General features: G+C 40.6%; 1 long non-coding RNA gene across 7 annotated transcripts in view; it reads right to left on the reverse strand.

Moving 5' to 3' along the window:
• Positions 1-5,320: 5,320 nt before the first annotated feature.
• Positions 5,321-21,436, reverse strand: part of LOC115496981 (uncharacterized) — a 90,067-nt gene continuing 73,951 nt past the window's right edge. For 6 of the 7 annotated variants that reach the window (XR_012058186.1, XR_012058184.1, XR_012058187.1 and 3 more), the window contains 2 exons: positions 9,725-9,795; positions 5,321-5,429 (listed from right to left, as the gene is read on the reverse strand). This is a non-coding gene — a long non-coding RNA (uncharacterized lncRNA). The remainder of the gene's footprint in view (positions 5,430-9,724; positions 9,796-21,436) is intronic. The other variant, XR_012058190.1, reaches the window with a different exon arrangement.

The following is a 21,436-nucleotide window of genomic DNA, read 5'->3' on the forward strand; positions in this document are numbered from 1 at the left end:
GAGACATTTGTCTCAATTAGTTTGCTTGCCAGTTTAAACACTTGTCCCAATTTAAGATAATTACGTATCATTTAAAAATAAATTCACATAAAATGGTCTCATTAGAATTGTTTGCAATCAATTTAAATAATTAGACAAAGTTATAACATTTTAAACTGATGGTACTGCAGATGAGATCAGTTTATCATTTCTTGATCATGGTTCAAAACATACATAAAATACCAAGAAATTGCAACCCAACTTTGAAAGCATAAAATTGTATTTTTACAAATTGAACTGGAGAGGAATGCTGCAATTTGACTGCCTGAATTTGTTTCTGGGAAAAGTATCAGCCAGAAACCATAGCTGGGAACTCAGATGTTGCTTGCTTTCACTTATTTTATGGAACACAAGAACACAGAACAGAAATTTGCTTGATATCAATGTGGGAGAGTCTTAAAGACAAAAAGCCTCCTAAACTTCCAGTGAAAACATTATTCATGATCCTCTGGGAAGAGCAGCACCACGTTACATTCAGCAAACTGTGCAGTGAAGAATGCTGGGCTCAGACACCTCTGCAAATTACTAGAGACAATTTTTGTATTTTGTAGGGCCAAGACAGCTTTTGCTGATACATTACCTTTGTGAAGGAATATAAATATTAGACTAAAAATAAAACCAAAGACTGAAATGAAAGTTTCATGTTTTTATACTTAAATGGAAATATAATTTCTTTGTGCATCCCTAAATACATTCTGTTTGAACCGGCCTGAGAAGTGACACAGAGTAGATTGTAAAACATCTATTTTCATATACACATATAAATTAGAAATTCTATTTAGTCTTCCCCTGTTTATAAGACTTTACAGGCTAAGTAGGAACACTAACTTTTAAGTAAGTGCTCCTTTTGTTGTCCTTCCAATGTCATGTTCTGCTGGCTAGGAAGGAACACCCTTCACAATGATGTTGGGGTACAGCAAATTCCATCATTTGTATGCAATATTGGAAGGGCACAGAGTGCCCTGCATTTTAAGGTACCAAAATGTCCTCTAGAAGATCTTTTCCAGATGTTTATTTCTCTTAAAGCTTTTTGTTTTCAAAATGTAGCTTTAGGTTTCCAAGTTTGCTCTTGGATGCCTTATTTTGTTTTAGGGAGAGTAAAAGTTGTCACATATTCTCATTATCAGGTGTGGGAAACTTCTGGTAAATCTTGTCAGCAAGGTACATTTAAATTATAACTGATGCTAATTTCCTACCTCTTTGGAACACAGTGAATATGACACTGAATTTTTTTCTATTGCTTCATTTCCTGACTCATCCAGTGACCTTCCAGACCAAGAGCAGATCCCTTGATACCCAAAAGTATAAAATTCCCTCAGTTTTGTACCTGGGTATAAATTTTGATTCACAACTTCTCTCTTCTTCTGGACAAAGAGGATTAAATTCTTTCCATTTCATCGAATTGCAAAACACCTGCCAAGGTCAACAGGGCCAGAATTTCACCCAGAAATTTCATTCCACGCTAACTGTGAGTTCCTGATGGTGATGGCACGTCCCCAGCTGGAGCTCTGCTGCACTTCCAGAGCTCTGCAGGATCCCACTGGGATCACATCCAGAGGATGAAGGGCAGGGCATGCCCTGACGTGATTTTAGTTTTCCTAACAGTAAATGGCCATAACTCAGGGGAGTTTCTACAGCAATACCTATTGCAGCTTCTCTCTGCTTTCCTTTTCTTTAACAAGGCACAACTAACTACTATTATTATTATTATTATTATTATTATTATACATGTATCTGTTTATAATATACTATTCCAAGTATAAAAAAAAGGTACAAACACTTGCATATCTGCTATGTCACGTGCTTAAGTCTTTTACTGCCCTTTAAGGAAAAAAGGGAAATGGACTTGTGTGATTTGGTTTTTTAGTGTAAGAAAGTGAAATTAAGTATTACTGTATTGAAGAGTGCAATACTGTTGTTTATATACATATATGTATATTTCTGTCTATGCATTATGTATATAAATATATATATATAGAGAGAGAGAGACGTACACATGTGATTTGAGTTTGCCCGGCCAAGCACTAAATTGTAGACTATCCCTCTGGAGATAAAGCTATTTTTTTTTGGCCTTTTTTAGCTGAGGAGGATACAGCCTTCCCATGGTTGCTGAAATGAGGAATGTAGCAGCAGCATCAAGTCTCTGTCATGCCTCCATCATGGGACTTTGAGTGTCTTTGAACCCACAAGAATGGCTCACTATATGCTCCACACAGGAAAAAAAAATAATAAATATAATTGTACTGAATTAGTGGATTTAAAAAATCTTTGTGTGTCAAAAATTCACTTTTGATATCAGTCCAGCCAAGTACAGTCTCATGGTCATATGCCTCTCACAGTCAACTTCCACCTTGAGAGAGTCACGAAACCCTGCTGAAAATGAGGCATTCTGTGGTTTAAGAATGCATTCAGAATTTAGGCTGAGCATTGTCAGAGCCATTATTTAGGATTTTTGAATTCCAAGGAATCATCAGTTCCCGTAAACCTCCATTCATGCTCTGCCTAGGGACAGCAAAGTCCTTTTCAGGAGATCACTGCAGTCCAGAGAAATGTGGGCGCCTGCACAGGCAGCTCTTGGGTGTAGAGATGGACTTGTCATGTCCTGAGCTGTGATCCTCTTTTAGCTCTCCTTTCATCCACCAAGGGACAGTGAAATGTATTTACAAATATCAGAAATAGCTGCACCATGTGATTAGCTAAGCTCTTTTTTAAAAACATGTGGGCTGGCCCCCTCTCCACCACAAGCCTTATAAATAACTTTCTTCCTGGCTGTTGTGTTGACAAACTGAGCTCCTTCCACCACCCCTGCCACCCCCACCTTCTCCTTTCACTAACACTTGCTACTTCTCCCAGGACTTCAAAGTTTATTTATCAAGCATTTTTGAGGGGTGGAAAGTGAGCAGGGGAGAGGAAAGAGGAATCAGATTGTTCCAAAAATCAAAACCATCAATTAAAACCAAATTCTTTCTTGTTGCATGTTGGGACACACAGGAACTAAGCCCCAACATATTTTGAAAGTAACACAAAGGTTAGCATGGAGTTGCTCAGGAGATCTTGAACTTCAGAAATCCTGCAGGGCTTTTCAGGTGGCACTGAGTGGGCTGAAATCCACCCAGGTGCTGCACAGAGCCAGACACTTCCAGCCCTGCTTATCTGGCTCCCCTTCCCAGGCTTTATGACATTAATTAAAGGCCAGCTAATTACTGGCCTCCTAAAAATCCCTCTTCAGTGACACAGTGACAATGATTTGGTCTTCAGGATATTCAAAATTAAAATATCCCCCAATTTAAATGCAAAAGCCCTGCTTTATGCTGCATGCACAAACACAAAATACCTTCCAGTAAGTGCTGCACATCCACTGTGTTACACATGGGGCTGAAGTATTTTTGGGGTTTTTTTTTCTGTCAAAGTCATCAGCATCCAGGAAAAAGCAGCAAGAAGTTTCAAGTGACCCACCACAAGTGTGTTAAATGCACAAACTTAAAGGTAAGGGGTTATCTCTGTCTCTTGTTCGGGAGTCCCCCAAATGCTGACTTGTTTTTTTTACCTATACAAAGCATCTGATGTCACTCCCGTGTGTGGGTGGAAAATGCTGTACAAAGGTTAAACAAGTTCTTTCATCCTTGCTCATGAAAGTAGGCTCATATTGCATTTCCAGTAACTAAGTGCATTACTATAACAGGTTGGGGATTTACTTTCTGCCTGCGTCTGTACCTCTGGTGACTAACTGGCCATGTGCTCTCCCCACTCATGATGATGTTGCTTAAATTATTGCTTAATCTGAATGCTCTTTTGGCCAGAGTTTAGAAAGGTGGTGCAGCCAACATTTCCCGCTATCAGTGAGAAGCCTTTCAGGCACAGCACCACAGAACCTGCTCTGTAGGCTAAAGGAATTAACCTTTTAGAAATAAAGTCTGAGGACTGCATCACATAAAACAGCATGTTTCTTCAGCCAAGTATTCCAACAGAAAGATGTCACTGAGTTTAACATAGGAGCATGCATTTTTTGCATGTGAGCACAGGAAAAATCCCACTGATGGTAACTTACTATTAAGCAAAAGATTATGAGTTTTGCTTGATGGAGTCCTGAAAGAATCTAGAATCACTGGAGTTACCTCAGTGGATATTATGCAATAGAACTATCCAAAAGCCCCTGATAAAGTGAATTTTCCCCCTGAAGGGCTGTATAGCACGTGGCAGCCCAGGATGCTGGAGAAACCCTGCTCATGGCTGAAATACTCAGTCCGTGCACAAGCTGCACTCGGAGGTGCAGTTGGAGGCTGAGGAGCTTGACATGAGTAAATTTTTGCCAGCGTAGCTCCTGTGCTGCAGGAGGGGAGGTGTATCAGCACAGAGATCATCACAGCTACCTCAGGGAGGCTCTCAGCCTCCCACACTGCTGCCAGCCCCACCTGGGCCAGCCAGATCAGAGGAGCTCAGGTGTGTCTGCACCAGCCCCGTGCCAGCTCTGCGCTGGGGCACAGCACAGAGGCGTGAGGTGAAGAGAAAGAACAAAGAACCCAGATGGCCTGGCAGGAACAGAGCTGGGGTGTCTCGTGTCTTCTAGCAGGGCTGCTGGTGGAAATGAACCTGAGAAAGGGATGTGTGCTCGTGTGGGAGCATCTGCAGAACACACACCTGCAGAGTCATAGAGCTTGGGTTGGAAAAGGAATCAGTTTCAACTGTTAACACAGCACTTCCAGATCTACCACCAAACCATGTCCCTCAGTGCCATGCTTCCACTTTAATGTATAATAATTAATAGATTATATAGAAGACCAATTTTTGGTCTTTTAAATACCTTCAGGGTTGGTGACTCCACCACTTCTCTGGGCAGCCTGTTTCAATGCTTGACAATTGTTCCTGTGAAGACATATTTCCTAATACCCAATTTAAACCTCCCCTTGAGGGAGACTTTCTTCTCTTGTCCTATAATTTTTTTCCTGGGAGAAGAGACCAACATCTCTTTACTCAAAACCTCCTGTCAGGGAGTTTTAGAGAGTGATAAGATCCCACCTGAGCCTCCTTTTATCCAGGCTAAACACCCCCAGATCCCTCAGTTGCTGATCATAATATTTGTGCTCCTTCCCCTTCCCCAGCTCCATTGCCCCTCTCTGGACACTCCAGAGCCTCAAAGTATTTATTGTTGTGAGGGGCCCAGAATTGAACACATTATTGGATAAAATTGGAGAAAAACATGGTGACAACCCTAACAATGCCAGGTGAATGACAGCCTAGTACATGCTGATAAGTGAGAAGCATCGACAATTAGCAAGGAGAATTTGGAAAGTCAAGGGCACTTTATTGACTTTTAAACTGCTACACTCTGGAAAAGGCTTGGTTCACTCCTGACGACAGCTCTGCAGGAAAGCTTCTGTAGAGTGTGGAATCTGTGGGAAAAATAATGACAAATTGTGTATTATGAGGTGTAAGACAGGGTGGAAAACATTATAAACAGCATAATGTGATAGATAAATGAATAATGCACTGCCAACAGGGACACTGTGTTCAGTTTTGGTCAGTGCTTTTGGAGGAGATAATACAACAGCAGAGGGGATTCAGATAAAAATAATTAAAATAAATAGAGGAATAAAGAATTTTCTACGTGAAAAGATAAAAAGGATTAGGTCCATTTAATTTAAAGGCAAAATAAGAAGAAATATATTAGAGGTTTCAATATGATGAGTTTAATACAAATGAAATATCTTGTGCTCCTATTCAATGTTTCTCTCATTCAAAAAGGTGGAAACATTACATAATACAAATCCATAAGGAGTGATAAAAGACTGCATTTTTTGTCACAACACCAATACAGAACTATTCTCTGAAATGCTTTGTTCTAGCAAAATTAAAATTGACTGAATGCATATGAAGAAAACTAGAATATGCAAATTAATGAGGCTCAAGAAATATTTTTCAAGAAGTTGTAAACACCATGTCTAGATTAAACAGATACTGCTCTGATATCATACCAATTCCAGCATCCATTCAGGAGTGGGAACAGAAAGCCTGGGAGGGAGGGTGCCATGGAAATGTTTATTCTACAACTAATGGCATTATGACTTTGGATATCTCATGCCCTGTTGATACTAGCCTTAAGCTGTTCATGAAGGCAAGATTCATCCTTTTCCAATGGCAAAGCTTCTGGCCCTATCCTTGCATTGCTGTAAGCCAATGAACTTTAAACTCTGGATGTTTGTGTGTGGAAAACTCACTGCCAGTGCAGACCCAAATCATGCCTGCCCTGTGCCTCAGGCTGGGATAACACACAGGAGAAAATCGACTTCTGGTGTGAAATGGAAAAAAATATTAGCCTGACAAATTATTTAAAAGCAAATAATAATACGGAGAGCTATTTGTAGCTGGGAAAAAACTAACAAGTCCCAGCAGACTGGCAGGCAGAGAGTGGAGAAAACATTGCAGAGCTAATTAATTTATTACATAAATCCATAGTTTAACAAATGATTAGCACTCAGTATAAATGCCATAACCAAAAAAACAGAACATTAGAGCTTTCAGGAGCATCAACCAGCATCCTTTTGGGAAGGTAGGACCAGTGCAGTATCGAACCTTCAGGAACTAGTGGCTCATGACACACTGCGCGTAGTGGCCAGATTTTTCCAAAACCAAAGCCTCTTCCTTCCCCATACCTTAAAAAGCCAACAAAACAAAACAAACCCCAAAAATCTCCATGCCCACACTCAGTACAATGAGAGAGAGAGAGAGAGTAAAAAAAAATAAAAAATTAAACCCCCTGGTCTTCATAACCCAGTTCCTCCTACATGCATTTCCCACAAACTGTCAACATCCCACAGGAATCTACCCACGTTACACATCACAGCACAATGCTCCCAACAAAAGGCATCTCAACCCATGATGTTCCAGGCAGCCTTTCAAACCACCTTCAGTGTAAGTTCACCAGCTCTGTAATTAGGTGTTAAGTTTGATCAATCTGGGAATTTTTGCAGGCAGAGGATTCTTTGGCTGTTCAGAATGATTTATGCCTGCATGGTCTGGCTGGAAGGAACAAAGATTTGTCCCATGAAGAGAATGAGACTTTCCATACTTGTAGTGAAGCAATTAAACATATGTTCAGGTTCATTCCTATTTAAAACAGCCTTTAATCAAGCTTGGGGACCTCAGTGGTCCTGTCAATTCCATGGAACTAAAACAGTCAGGTGACTGCTCCCCTAAACAGGATTTAATTCATACACATCAATAATAATGTTAATAATCATCATCATAACAACATCTGCTCTGTTTGGCTTTACCTGACAACACCAGACTTCAGGAGGGAACTATGATAAATTGAAAGCACAAGTTCTTGTCATAAACAGAGCTGGGGAGACAACACTGGGAATAACTCTGATCCTTGCCAGTGCATTTTTCTTTGGTATGTGGCAGGGTGTTGCAGGGTTAAAATGGCCATTCAAAATGCTTTTTTGGTGTGTGATTAACTCTCAGCAAGTGAATATTCCTACTGACTCTGAGAACTGAAGGATGTGTCATGTGTTTCATTTTAGTCTCCGAAATCAGGGGTTAGGACAAAAGAAGGTGGAAAATATAATTTTAGGACACCAGGAGGTAAAAGACAAAATGTAAAAGAAAATTATAGGGCCATGTAAGCAGCCAGTTCTCCAGAGGGCCTCCCAGCATGTTTCAGGTGTTTTACTTATCATTACATTGGTACGTGTTGAGAGAGTTGCTGCTAATGACTCTTCTCCTTCTCCAAACTCTCTGCCCAGAATGGGAATAACAACAAATTTGGCAATCAATTCTTGAAGTTTCAGCACCAATCATGTTGGCACAACTCACTAATCTGAACAGGCATCTGTGTGTTTTCACCACACATACCTTAATTACCACAAATCCTGATTTACATTGTTATCTCTCAGGAGCATTTGATATCTTCCTGCAGCCCCTTTGAACTTCCAGATGAACTTTGGATGCACCATCAGCCAGACAACACATTGTGGCTCTTTGGTTTCCAGTGCTCTGTTACAACTGATATTCTGATACTCCCTTTATTTTATTTACCTTCCTATAACTTTAAGATAGCAATTATGAGAGGAGTACAGAGCCATGGGCATGCAGAACTCAGTGGTGGTCAGGGACAGCTGCCACACTGCAGGTGACTGTCTGACCATTGTGATAAAAAACAGCAGTTCTGCTTGCTGCAGAAGAGTTTTCCAGATTAATTTTTGTTTTTATAAATCTAATCTTTATTCACATTTCTTTGTCTTTCTAAGAAAAATTACAGCATTTTGTTACTGGTTCATTTTCTGAAGTAACTTTGCTTTTGCAGTTGCATGTGGTACAACCAAAATCTTTGCATATGCTATATATATGGGTATGTATATAAAAACAGACATGTGCACAATAACATATGTGGAGGTATCTTGATTATGCTCATTTGGGAGGAATAGTCAAAATTACAGAAGAGCAAATTCAGTGGTTAAAAGACATATTTTAAGTGGGACATGGTGCAATTCTTCCCTCTGATCGCTATTGTGACCTTATGCAAACCACATTATTTCAGGAAATGTTCTGCTCTTTCTAGTCAATGATTGTGAAGCAACATTTCAAAAGAGGGTTTTCAGGAATATTACAGTTTCTTATTCCATGGAAATGCAAGGGAGGAGAAAGAACACTCTTTTCTTACGCAATCATTCAACACTTGTATTAATGATACATTCATACACCTAATAACTTTCTGGGGTTTATTTTTATCTTAATATTAATGAAAAACACACTGAAAGACAAATCATAAAAATGAGAAGTTTAATGTCTGAATCATCATTGAAAGGACAGAGTGACAACATATGGATGATCTATTAGATGGTTCTAAGCCTCTAAACTTTGGGATTGGCCTGAGTGGAACATCAGACCTCTGAGTTCATGGTAGGTGATTTAAACATGAAACATCTGGAGTTTTAGACAATTGTGTCTAAAAAGTAAACCTGCAACTCCCCCAGATATATTTTTTAAAACATAATGTTTTTTAATTCTTAAAGTACTTCTGCAGTATCTTGAGGTAAGAGAGGTTGCAATGGACCTTTGTCCAGCAGACACACTTGGGAGGAGGATTTGGGGCCAAACTTTTCTGTGTTGGCTCCTTGTAGCTTCACAACACTCAGTGTTGTGGGTTCCCATCCCCTGGGTCCTCTGTCAGCTCAGTTTTCACACCCTTGTGAGCTGCTGAGCTTGAGGAGGAGGGGATAAGGGGATGAGATCCAGTGTGGTTCATCCCCGTGTTACACTGGGGAGATGCAGCAAAAACTGACAGACAGACATGCTCAGCCCACATCTTTGCCTTTGTGTGGCCACAGCCCACAGGAACCAGGAGGGGAAGGGACAGGTTGAGCCTAAAACAAGTGTGGGGATGCTGACAGGTTTTTGTTTGTTTGCTTTTTGTAAAACTCATGGTGATAAAAAGCCAATATAAATTGCAGTTACTCATCATATCTGCAGTTATTTGGGAGAGCTGTTCCTAATTTCACTCCTAATTATGGTAATTTCAGAAGTTTTTTAAAATCAGTGTGAGGGACTGCAAAAAATCTCCCCATGAAAACAAGCAGTGACCATGAAGGTGTAAAATGAGATAATTACAGCCTGAAACAAAGGAAAAAAATGTTAGTATTCAATTTCCTCAATGATAATTAAAACTTGCATCTGATGGCCTTACCTTAAGCATCTACTTAGGAATAGAAACCATTTTGCTCCTTGTTGGTTCTAATTTACATTCCTTCAATGTTGCTGGAATAAAAAGACAGGCCAGTGACCAAATGGAGGTGTCTGTATAGCCTTGAAGCCAAAACACTCAGGATTTAAATTCCCTTTACTGCAACATGAGCTTGGTTAGGGGTGATTTGCTCTTTGCTTTCATTCACAACAGAAGCAGCCAAGTTCAGGTTCAAGAGTTTCTCAAAAGGCTCTTCAAGCCCACATGCCTTTCCCTGACTCTGTGGTGTGAGAGCAGTGGGCTCCTCAAGCTCTCCAGAGCTGCTGCAGCAAAACCTCCAGCAGGGAAGATGAACAGCAAAACTGCTTCCATTTTTCAGGTGGGAAATAGTTCATTGTCAACAGACTCCTCCAGAGAAAGCAAAGGAAAGAAGATCACCAGAGTGCTGTAGGGTGGTGAGACCCCCACCCACGGCAGGTACAGCATCTCTCTGAACACCAACAAGGGACCCTGAGCCTTCCCTTGTTTGCTTTCTCCTGAGCTGTGATTGGGGGCTGGAGCCCTCTGGGCACATCGGGGTGGGACCAGCCCATCCCAGCTGTGGGGACCCAGCAGCCAGAGCCCAGGTCTCTGCACCAGCTCCCAAAGGGCTGCACAGGGCTGCACATCAGAGAAGAATAAATAACACAAAAAGAGGGGAAAGAGCAGTTATGAGAAACGACCTCCAAATGATCATATCTTGTTGTATTTATTTACACTACTTTTCATAAATTCCACCAGCCACATCCTTAATCCCAAAGATTCTGAACTATGCAGCAGAATCATTATTTTCCCTGGACAGGGATACATTTACTTTCAAGTTGTTCCTTGGAAACCCTTCTACAATTAATTCTTTATTAAAACCTTTCAGAATAAATAGCAGGTAAACTTAGAACAGGCTCCCTCCATGTTTTGCCAGTAGAAATGAAAGTGCTGTGTGTCCAGAGGGACAAGTGATTTATTGCCAATAACTTAACAGAGTGCTCCTTACAAAAGTATTCTCCCTACTTCCTTAATAAGGTCTTTGTCCCAGGTGTCTGCTCATGTACGAAGTGGACAGGTAAGAGACTGGGCAATCTCTGTTTCTTCAGGATTTTTTAAATACTCTTTCAAACAAAAATTCTTTTAAAATTTATTCATGCCAAAAAGAAGGCAATACCTCCTCCTTTAATGCCCTTAACTCTGCAGGAAAACAAATGGTTCCACAGAACATTAGCAGCAATCAAATGGCAAGCCACCTATAGTTAATCAAAGTAAACATTACGGCAAACACAAATTTGCTTTCTCTTACAGTAAATGAGTGTATATAGATGTCTGCTTGGGTAAATAAGCTTCTCAGAAGGTTGGGGTTTTTTTTCTGGAGAACACCCATAAAACTTGGAAATTCCAAATACATATTTTTATGTCCTACTGTGTAGTCACTCATAAACTTAACGTACATTTACTGCAAAAGTACCATTGCCACTGATTACTGCTGACTTATTGCAAGCCAAATATTTATTTGAATCAATCTCATGAGGAATACATTTGCAATATTTTAAAAAGCTAAAGTTAATGATCATAGATGGAGTGAAATGGAGCCATTATTTGAAAGTTCTGCTACCATGCAAGGTACTTTTCTCACAATATGCTTATCCCAGCCACACTGGCCCCCTTTCTGCAAATTCTTTTCTTGCATTGTTCTAGCCCAGCAGTCATCCTGCATATTGTTGTTCCTGTGCAAATAGACACTTAGAAATGAGGTTCCTTGGCATTTCCTGAACTTCAGAGTGTTTTCAAGTGCACTTCCTAATGCCTTTTACACTTGAGAAAGACTCGTACAGTTTTGAAGAAGAAATATGAATTCTCATGGCATGAACACATGCTCTGTGATGAATATAGATTTTACAATGTGTGCCATACTATCCACTCATAATGTGCTGCTGTTGTACAGAATTATATGCTTGTTTCTCTTGAATAGAATTATGCTGTGAATAAGTCACTGTGAATCAAAGTGTCTCCTAAACCAATAAAGAACTGTACAACAAGCTCAGTAACAACAGAACAGGGTTCTAAGTGTTGCAAGCATTAAATAACAGTGAAATGGAGGTGGTCAAACACACTAGGTGTATGTTGAACTCTAGAGTCTTTAAGAAACTTTCAGCCTGGTTTAATTACTCATGAAAGATATTTTAATGCTGCTTTGCAAAAGGCCTTTATCTTGCTGCATGTTATCTTCCCAATAAATTTCTCTTGCCCCTCAGGCCGAATCATTTCAGTAGAAGTGCATCGATCAAGTAGCATAATGATTCTCTTCCCCCACACCTGACATTTCTACCATTTCACTTTTAGAGGTTTTTCTTTGATTTTCTCAATCATTAGCTGGTTTTATATCTGTGAGAGTGCATGGCAGAACAGAGGGGATGTGTACTTAGGTTTATTCAGCACAACTCTACCATCCTGTTTTTACAACAACATAAAATTGGTTTAACACAGTGATAAACCAGGCCTATAACAGCCAGTCCTTCATATCTCCGGAAGACAGAGTTAATTTCTGAGTTTTGGGTACCCTTAGCTACTACATAGTTGCTCTCATAGTTTCTTTTTGTTTCATAATTAAGCTCACTTCTCTGTTTTGCCAGTCCCTCACATCTTGTGGAAGCCTGTGTGATATCCAGTGCACAGAAGCCTGAATGTGCTTAGTTTTGAGAATATTCATCAGACTGGGGGATTTGGGTTTGCAGATTCCTTGTCAAAGGTATCTCACAGCTGTGGCTTGATAAACTCAAAAGCTCGCGTTTGCTCATCATCCAGAAGGAAAGAAAGCAGAATTGATACGTGTAGCTCAAGAAGCAAGTTTTTATAAGGCAGATGCAGAAAGACAGTTCTGGCTCCTGGGATGCCTGTGTGAGCAGGAAGGATACCTCCCATCATGTCAGGGTTTGACGAGTGCCACTGCACTGAGCCCGACTCTCTTTCAGCACCGTTTCGACACCCAGGCAGGCATCACTGTTAGAGCTGCAGTTTTGTGATAGCTGTCACATGAATTTTGTTTTCAGCTGGCTTCGTGTGGTTTTAAATCCATCCACAGCTCCTGCCATAAGGAGACATTTGTTTCTTAAGAGGAGAAAGATGTGCTGAGTGATGTGGGAAGAGAGACACGGTGAACACATTCAGAGGGGCTCTCAAGGATGCCAATCCCACAGCTAGAGCTCCTGATTTCTTCTGGATATCTCAGAGGCCTTTCCAAAGTATCTCAAGCCATCTGTATCCTCCCTATCTGCTGTGGTTCCATGCCCCTGCCCTGCCTGCTCCCTCCTGTCAGTGTGGGTGGGCTCCTGCCTGCCTGCCCAGCAGTGAAATGCATTTCTGCCAGTGCAGCTGAAACAAGGACTGTGAGGAAACATCAGGGTTTTGTCAAAGGCAGCTCCTGCACAGGACAGGAGCATGGGACAGGAGCAGGCAGGGCATCAAGCTGCCAGTGAGCTTCATCTTCTGGTTATGGTTTCACATCTTGCTGTGTCCTGCCAAGGAAGAGAGAGGAGACCCTGCCCCTCACCCTCTCTCCTCCCCCAGCCACACTCTCCTGCCCCATTCCCTTGGGATGGTTCTAGTGATCAGGTAGCCCTGGGGCAAATCAATGCAGAGAATTGACCTGGTGGAAATCCAACACTGCAGATAAATAAATCTGCAAGTGAAAGAGCAATTTACTGCCAGATATGTCAACCTGTCAAGTGAGCGGGCTAGCCCTGAGGCCACACAATTTCCAAAGCCAAAATGAGGAGGCAGAAGGGTGCCTGCAGCTGGGGAGAAAGGGCAGGGGAGATGGAGCAGGACCTTTCTTTTCAGTGAAAGGTGGGCACTGACTTGGCAGGGCTGCTGTTAGTATAAACACACCCCCTTTGGTTCTGTACCACCTGTGCTTAGAATGGAAGGGGGTTTGCAGGGGACAAAGTTCATAGAGAAAAATTTAAGTTTCATTCATCAGGGTTGATTGATTAATTAGGGACAGAAATAGACTTTTCTGTGCAAGTGGTTATGTTATCTCAGTTGTGAGATTACCTTATCTCAGTTACATCAGATTACTTTATCTCAGTTGTGATCATGGAAGGAGCCCAAAGACATCTACAACTACCTGAGAGGAAGTTGTAGTGAGCTGGGTCTGCCTCCTCTGCCATTCTCCAGTGAAAGGACAAGAGGGGATGGCCTGAAGTTGCACCAGAGGAGGTTCAGATTAGATACTAGTAAAGAAATTCACTGACACCCTGATCAGGCATTGGAATAACTTGACCAAGGAGTTGGTGGAGTCTCTGGAAGTGTTCAAGAACCATCTGGATGTGGCACCTGGGGACATGGTTTAGGGGTGATTATGGTGGTACTGGGTTGACAGTGGGCTGGATGATCTTACAGGTCTCTTCCAACCTTGATGATTCTGTAATTACACACAAGGCTGTTCTGTGGAAATCTGTAATAGTGATGATTTTTGTCTTGTCCATCACAGATCCCTGGAGTTGTCTGTTAGAGGGCTGAAGGCTGGCAGGGTGACCCACTGGATGTGGACTGGCTGTCTCATCTCCTGGCAGCCCCTAGAGAAGTCACCTGTGTGCTCAGAATCTCCTGACCCCACAGAACCAGGAACTCAATTCCCTCTGCACAGCCAAAGCAGCAGAAAAGAGGAGGGGGCAATAACACCACTCTGCTATTGCTACCACTGAAATAAAGATAAATAGTTAACAAAATTGTTGTTCGCCTTTATTTTTCAATATGTGTATTTAAAAATAGATACTATCTATGTGTATTTGAAAAATAAAGAATATTTGTATTTAAATAAAATTGCCCATGTTTTATACTACACGCTCATGATGCTCACCTTGCATTTTCCCCATGAAAACATGTATGGTTTATCCTGACAAACCACTAGCCTTAGTAAGAGCAGACCCAAATCTTTGGCAGGAAATTATGCTGCATAATTTAAAGCTACTTTATACTAAGTGTGTATATTTTCAGTCTAATGCAAGGTAGAAGAAAAGCCCCCACTCTTTTTCCTAAATTGATAGGATCTTGCTAATTTAAGAAAACAAAAAAAAAAATTCTAAACATCTCATTTAAAAATTAAAATTCAAATAAAGGTAAAGAAATAAACTTTTTTTAAACATTTTGCAAAGAAATTGTTATATTTTGCTATGCTGGAATTTCACCAGGACTCACTGAGTTCTTTTCAATTCCCATTTTTTGCATAACCAGCTCTTTGTTGTCTAGTTTGCACTGATCTGGATTTACAGGGTTTGCTGCCACCTTTTTCAGTTACTGAATTCAGAAATATTCCTCTTTAAGCTATCTTAGCTGTTCTAATCATATTTTGAAATAATTTAACTGCCTATTAGTTAAACTAATAACTTCAGAATGGCTTTGCACTTGCAGTATGTCAACAGGTCCAGTTGTCTATCCTTAATAAATATACCTAATGAAGTTGCTGAATGTTTTGTGTCTCTGTGTGCACAGAAAGAAATGAGATCCAAAACTGGTAACATTTGGAGAGAAAAAAAATATGGCACCCTTTTTTCTGCTTTGTGAAATTCTTAGGTTTCAGCAGTCATGCACATGGTGCATATGGTCTGTCAGTATAATTTACCTGAGTTCATTCACCATTTTAGCCAGTGAAAATCTCCCCACCTGTGCTAGATTATAAAATATTGATAAATAATATATGTGGAAATTAGTTAGTGTTAATGTATAAGATGTTGCTATATTAATAAGTTCTCACTAGGCAGAAGGAATTTGTATAATTAAGATCATTTATCTGTAAAAAAGTGAGTGTTTGAAGTTGCCAGTGATATGTATCACAACATTATCAGAAATTATTAAAAAATCCACACTGGAAAAAAAAGGAAGGAAGCAGTTCTCTACAAAGGCAAGATAATGGAACTTTGGAGCTTCTGAAAATTCTTAAATGCTAGATACTCATATAAAATGTTTTGTTTATTCAAGATTTGTTATTCAATTCAAATAAAATGCTTTGTTTATTTAGATTTGCTATTCAATGTAAGTATGAAGACTGACAAGAATGTTATGTAAGTAATGCAGTGAAACTTGCAGGACACAGCATCATCTTATTTACTTGGTTTTAAAAGTCTGCTCAATGCCATGAGCGTACAAGAGCTGTGTTTTTTTTTTTTTAAGTTCTGATGGATAATTCAGGGCAAGTAATTCCATTTCCCCATGTCTTTATGTTTTCACACTCTGTGCTGGAGGATACTGGGATGTAGTATTGAAAATATTAAGGGTTTAATTATCTCTTTCTGAGCATCACTGCTCTTACCTCAGGACAGCACAGAAGAGAAATGACAAATACACACATCTTTTCAGGTTTCTAAAAAAACATTGACCCTCTTTAGAAGAGAAAAAAGTTAGTTAAAAGGTGTTGCTCACTGACACACTAGGGTGAAATTCTAGTTCCATTAAAGAAGTTGTGGGTTTGCCACCATCCTCAACAGGGTTAGGTTTCATTTGTCTTTGATGGGATTTTGCACACTGCCTCATTTCAAATTATACTTATAACATGTTTCACTAATATCTCAATTTGTAAGGGAAAACATCTCAAGGTGTAACAGAAAACCTCTCTGGAGGAATGTTATGCATGAAGAAGGTGACAAGGAGCAGCCATTACATCCAGAAAGCTCTAACTATAAGAGTCTGGCTTTAAATTTATCACAGAAGAAATAAAATAGCCATCTAAACTGTGGGCACTGTTTAAACTCTAAAATATGCACCTTTGCTCCATGCCTTGGCTGCCATCGAGGTATCCGATGTTTGAGGTGCTGCCCACGATGAACAGGCAGGTTTATTGCTGCTCCCTGCTTCTGTTTTTCCCAAGCTGCAGCAATCAAACAAACAAGGAAAGTCGTTCTACAAGGTGGAGTAGATATCTGTTAACATGCCTGCTGATTTTATGGCGGAGGAGAAGGAACAAACCTGTAACTGCTCGCTGTAGAACCCTCTTAAACTTGCATTTATTTACATAGCATCTATGGCATTTAGCCGACTGAAGAGAATTGATTAGCGAGGAGGCTGTTAAACAGCAGTCCCATAGCAGGCACTGCACCGAGGATTAGAGGTTTATTTCACTAATTGCCCTCCTGTAGTCTTTATGAGTCAATTCTAAAAAAATAAAGGAGCGCTCCAAACTGTGTTTGGAATAAAAGCAGAGTGATGCTTTTCACAGCACAGAAATCCCATAGATGAGCTCTTTTAGAAATGGGTTTAGGATTTTCCAGCCAAATTTTTCCTCTCTGGTGAACTCTTGCTGTATCCCTACTATGCTGTTTAACCCGTGGCATACTGAAAAGCAGACCTGCAGCAGACACACTAAGGATGACGCTGCCTTAGCTGTCCACCACAGCTGCCCGAGATGTAGGAGCCACACACCTTTGTTCTGAAGAATTTTTTATCAGGGGAAGCAGAAATAAAGCCCTCACCACTGTGGTTTTAAAAGCTAATCAGAAAAAAAGGAGATGTGCACGCTGCACCCATAAGAGCAGTGTTGGTACTCAGACGAAGGGCTGCCCTGCTCCAGCTGCCTCCCGGAGGTTTCCAGGGCAAGGACAGCACCACTAGAGGGCTCACAAAGTATTTAAAGGGTTATTACATGTGCTACATGAAAAATAGCCTCATTTTGCTTTCTGTTCCCCCATACAAGTGATACATTTCAGAAACGAACCTGCTAAAGAGTGCCTTTATTTTAAAGTCAGCCCCATTTGCTGTCACGGGTTTGCCTCCACATGGGGACACTTCCACCTCCTGCCCTCTCCTGGGTAAACTGGTCTTCCATGGAAAACACTTTTGGCCTGATAATGCTGCAGTCACCAGGCAGAGGCAGCTGCTCTGCAAAGCAACACCTGCCCTTGCCAGTGCTTCCAGGGGAATGGAGGAGCTCAGGGCATCAGATACAGCAATACAGCAATATTGAGGCATTTTATATGTCAGTGCTTCAGGAAAAAAAAAATCAAAACCCACCATAAATTTGTTTCCCTTCCTTTTCTTATAAATTTAGGGATAACAGACTGTCAGGCATCTGAAGATTTTGTTATGTTGTTCATGGAGGGAACAATGTGTTGTTATATGGTCAGGGAGGTTGGCCACCCCTACAATTAGATATGAAAGCTATTGTGGCTACTAACAAATAATGTTGACTACCTCTGTGTAAAAATGCATAAAAAACATCTCCTCTTAAGAATCAAGACCTACCTTTGTTGATGGGGCAGAATACCAAACTAGTGTAGCAAGTTTTCTTTTTTGTCTTAGCCCTGAAGGCCTTGTTACAACATTTGGTGTTGAGAGTAGAAATGTTCTAATATATAGCCCCAAACTAAAAAATGTGAAGACAATAATCACAGGAGTATTTCAACGCTGAATTACTGAAATTAATTTCCTTTTTTTTTTTTCCTTCTCTCTTTCTTTTCCCTTTCCTCTCTGAAACAGACTGCCAAGGGAATTATTATGATTACTCTGCATGTTTTGCAGATGGTTGGCTGCTGCACAGGGTTCTCAAGAGAGGTCAACATCCTATAGCATCCAGCTTGGATGCTGCCCTACAGACCAGCTGAGCTATGGAAGCCCTTAGTCAGCAAAGCTTTTGCTGACATGACTAATTAAAGTCTCTGGTACGTGTCACCTCCTCAAAGCTCAGACTGAAGCATTTTCATGATCTGGGACCTGATTTTACTCTCCTACTGAGCCCAGTGGATGTACGCTGTGTGTAAAGAATGGAAGTTGAATTGGAATTTTACCTCTTAAAAATATTTATATGTACATATGTATATAAACAGATATACACATAAAAGCTGTAACTCTGATGTATTCAGAAGCCATGTTCAAGGATGTTTTCAGGAGCTTCAGCTAAACCTCAAAAGGTTTATTCTTAGGGACACCAGAGACAAGGACATTGGTTATATCATGTCCCTGCTGTGAGGACAGGAAGTTTTCCTGCTTTTTGGCTTTGCTATGTGGCATTCAGTCAAACAGGTCAGAGAGAGGCTGATGGGAGGCAGCAGGCTGTGTGTTTATTTAATCTGTAGCTTTTTGGGACATAATTGATAGATTCACCTTTCTGGTACAGTGAAGTGGAAGAGAAAAAGGGGCAATATTGACATAATCCTGCAATGCCCACCTGGAGGCTCCTCTGCTTTCTTCATGAATGCCAGTAATGTAAAACACTCTGCTTCCATGATTACACTGATTAAAGATCAAATTTCAGACCCAAAGAAAGGTAAAGGATGAGCTGCTGCAGTTCCCTCGGAGCCAAGCAGCCCCCATGACTGACAGGAAGGCTGTGGCTGGGGTTGGGAACAAGCATTGCTGCTTGTACTGGGAGTTTGCTCCTGGACATGGCAACAACTCCAACTGTCCAGACCTTGGGGAAGGTCTCCAGGGCTTTACCCTTAGAGGGAGACAAAAAATTCTCTGCCATTTGAGGCCTTCAGAAGACCACTCCATTCTCCCCCATGTACATCCAAAGAATACTCCTGGAATTCTGTCTTCCTTAGAGCAGTACCATCCTTTGGGACAGGAACATGTTTCTCTGACACATCCAGTTCACAGGGACAAATGCATGGAGGTGATAATGCTGAATAAACAGTCCAAGATTTTTAAAGCCACCTTCAGTAAAAACTGGATTTTCACATCCTTTAGGTAATTAGAGCTTTTGCCATCATTGTCTGAACTTCACCCACCCAGGCAGTCCCTGCAAATGTGGCATTATGCAAGTTTGAGTTTCAGATTTATTGTTTAAGATTATTTTGGAACCAGTGATTGACACAGACATTTCTCATCTATGTCAACAAGTCACAGTTCTTATAATTTGGGGTTGCAGGCATCTTGCATTTCTAAAATGCAAATTATATATTTGTGCTATAAATTGGTATAATTTATTTCAAGGTGGGCTTTTTCATTTTGAAAAATTTTCACAAAGTTGCATACCCCTATTTATGTATGATGAGGCTGTATAGACCAATAAAAGCAAAGAAATTACAAAGTAATGTTGATGATAAATTGATGATACATTTCTAACTCACTCTGTTGTGACTAGTTAATGCAGGACTGATAACCACCTCATGATAATTACATATTGCAGAGAGGGAGGGCAATCTGTGTGGGGAAGAAATCACTGGTTTGGATTCATGCTACTTTCTCTGACCTTAATTGGCATGTTTGATTAATATCTCTTTTTTATGTTTTGAGCTCGTTTGCAAACTGAAATGCAAACCTCTTGATGGGTCAGGAAGGACAAGACTGGCTTTGACTCTTGTCAAAAACACAACAATAATCCTAATTATAAAATCAGAGAATGTTAGAATTGTTTGGGTTAGAATGAACCTTAAAGATCATCTCATTCCAACCCCCCTGCCAAGTGCAGAGACACCTTCCACTAAACCAGGTTGCTCAGAGCCTCATCCAGCCTGGTCTTGAACACTTCCAGGGAGAGTCCACAACCTCTTGGGGAACCTGTCCCAGTGTCTCACCACCCTCACAGTAAAGAATTTATTCCCGATATCTAATCTAAGTCTACCCTGTTTCAATTGAAAGTCATTATCCCTTGTTCTACTTGCTCCTGTAGAAAGTCTTGATTCAATTTTTGCCACAAAAGCTTGTGGTTCTTTCTTCTTTTTGTTAACCATACTTGATCATTATTCCCAGAAGAGATACCAGCCAGTCTTGTTCCTCTCTGTGAGAGGAGGAGTGGCTTGGGAGAGCACAGGGAAGGAGCTGTTACACACAGTGACCCCACGTTTCTGTTGGTCTCTGTTTTTACAGTTTCTTAGAGCTCAAAACCAAACATGTCTTTTCATTTCTCACTGGATATGAATGTAGTTTCAATCCCAGAGCAGTGGTGGTATCTTGAGAGGAGTTTAGTCATTTTTGCTCTCTCATTTTACACTCTTATGTCCTTAACCCAATTTAAGTGGTCAGAGCACTCTGGGCCAGCGACTTTTGTTCCCTCAATATGCACACGGTCCCCAGCACTAGAGAGTCCTATTCCAGTGAAAACATTAAGTGCATCTCTGCTAGAAATGCTAAATAATTGATCACAAATCCCTAAATCATACAACGCAATGTCACCTCTTCTCCCAGATTTTCTTACACTGTTGTTTATATCAGCTTACGGTATCAATAAAAAATTTGTAATGAAATCCCAGAGATGCTTTGATTTAATGTGGTTACAGAGACTATCATTGCAAGTGGGAACAAATAGCTCTAATGGATTTTCTAGTACCTTGTTTTCATCATTCATAATAGACTTTCATCTGGGCTGGTCGGAACTGTAGGATGTCCATGTGTTCTGCACCCAGATCTATATTTTATGGCCCTACAGTAAAAGTAATTGCAGGTTTTATAATGTCTGTGTACTGTTCCGACTGAAAGCAATCCATTTAGAGACTTCTGGAAAGTTGAGTTGTTTCAGTTACAAGTGCATGAGCTGAGATGAGTTCCAGTCATGCATCCAGCCAGTTACCTGCCTCTTTTCAATGAGGGCACATTCCAGAGATCTAACCTTCTTTTCCTTTCCCTGTACCAAAATAGAATAAGGTTTTTGAACATGAGGGGTTTGAGCTGAAAGAATCCTGCCCCTGAGTTTCATCAGTTCAGAGGAAGCACAGGAACGTGGAGGCCAGCACAGAAGATGCTGGCAGCTGGAAGCAG

This window comes from Taeniopygia guttata, chromosome 1 (genome assembly GCF_048771995.1).
Source record: "Taeniopygia guttata chromosome 1, bTaeGut7.mat, whole genome shotgun sequence".
In the NCBI taxonomy this organism is placed as follows: Eukaryota; Metazoa; Chordata; class Aves; order Passeriformes; family Estrildidae; genus Taeniopygia; species Taeniopygia guttata.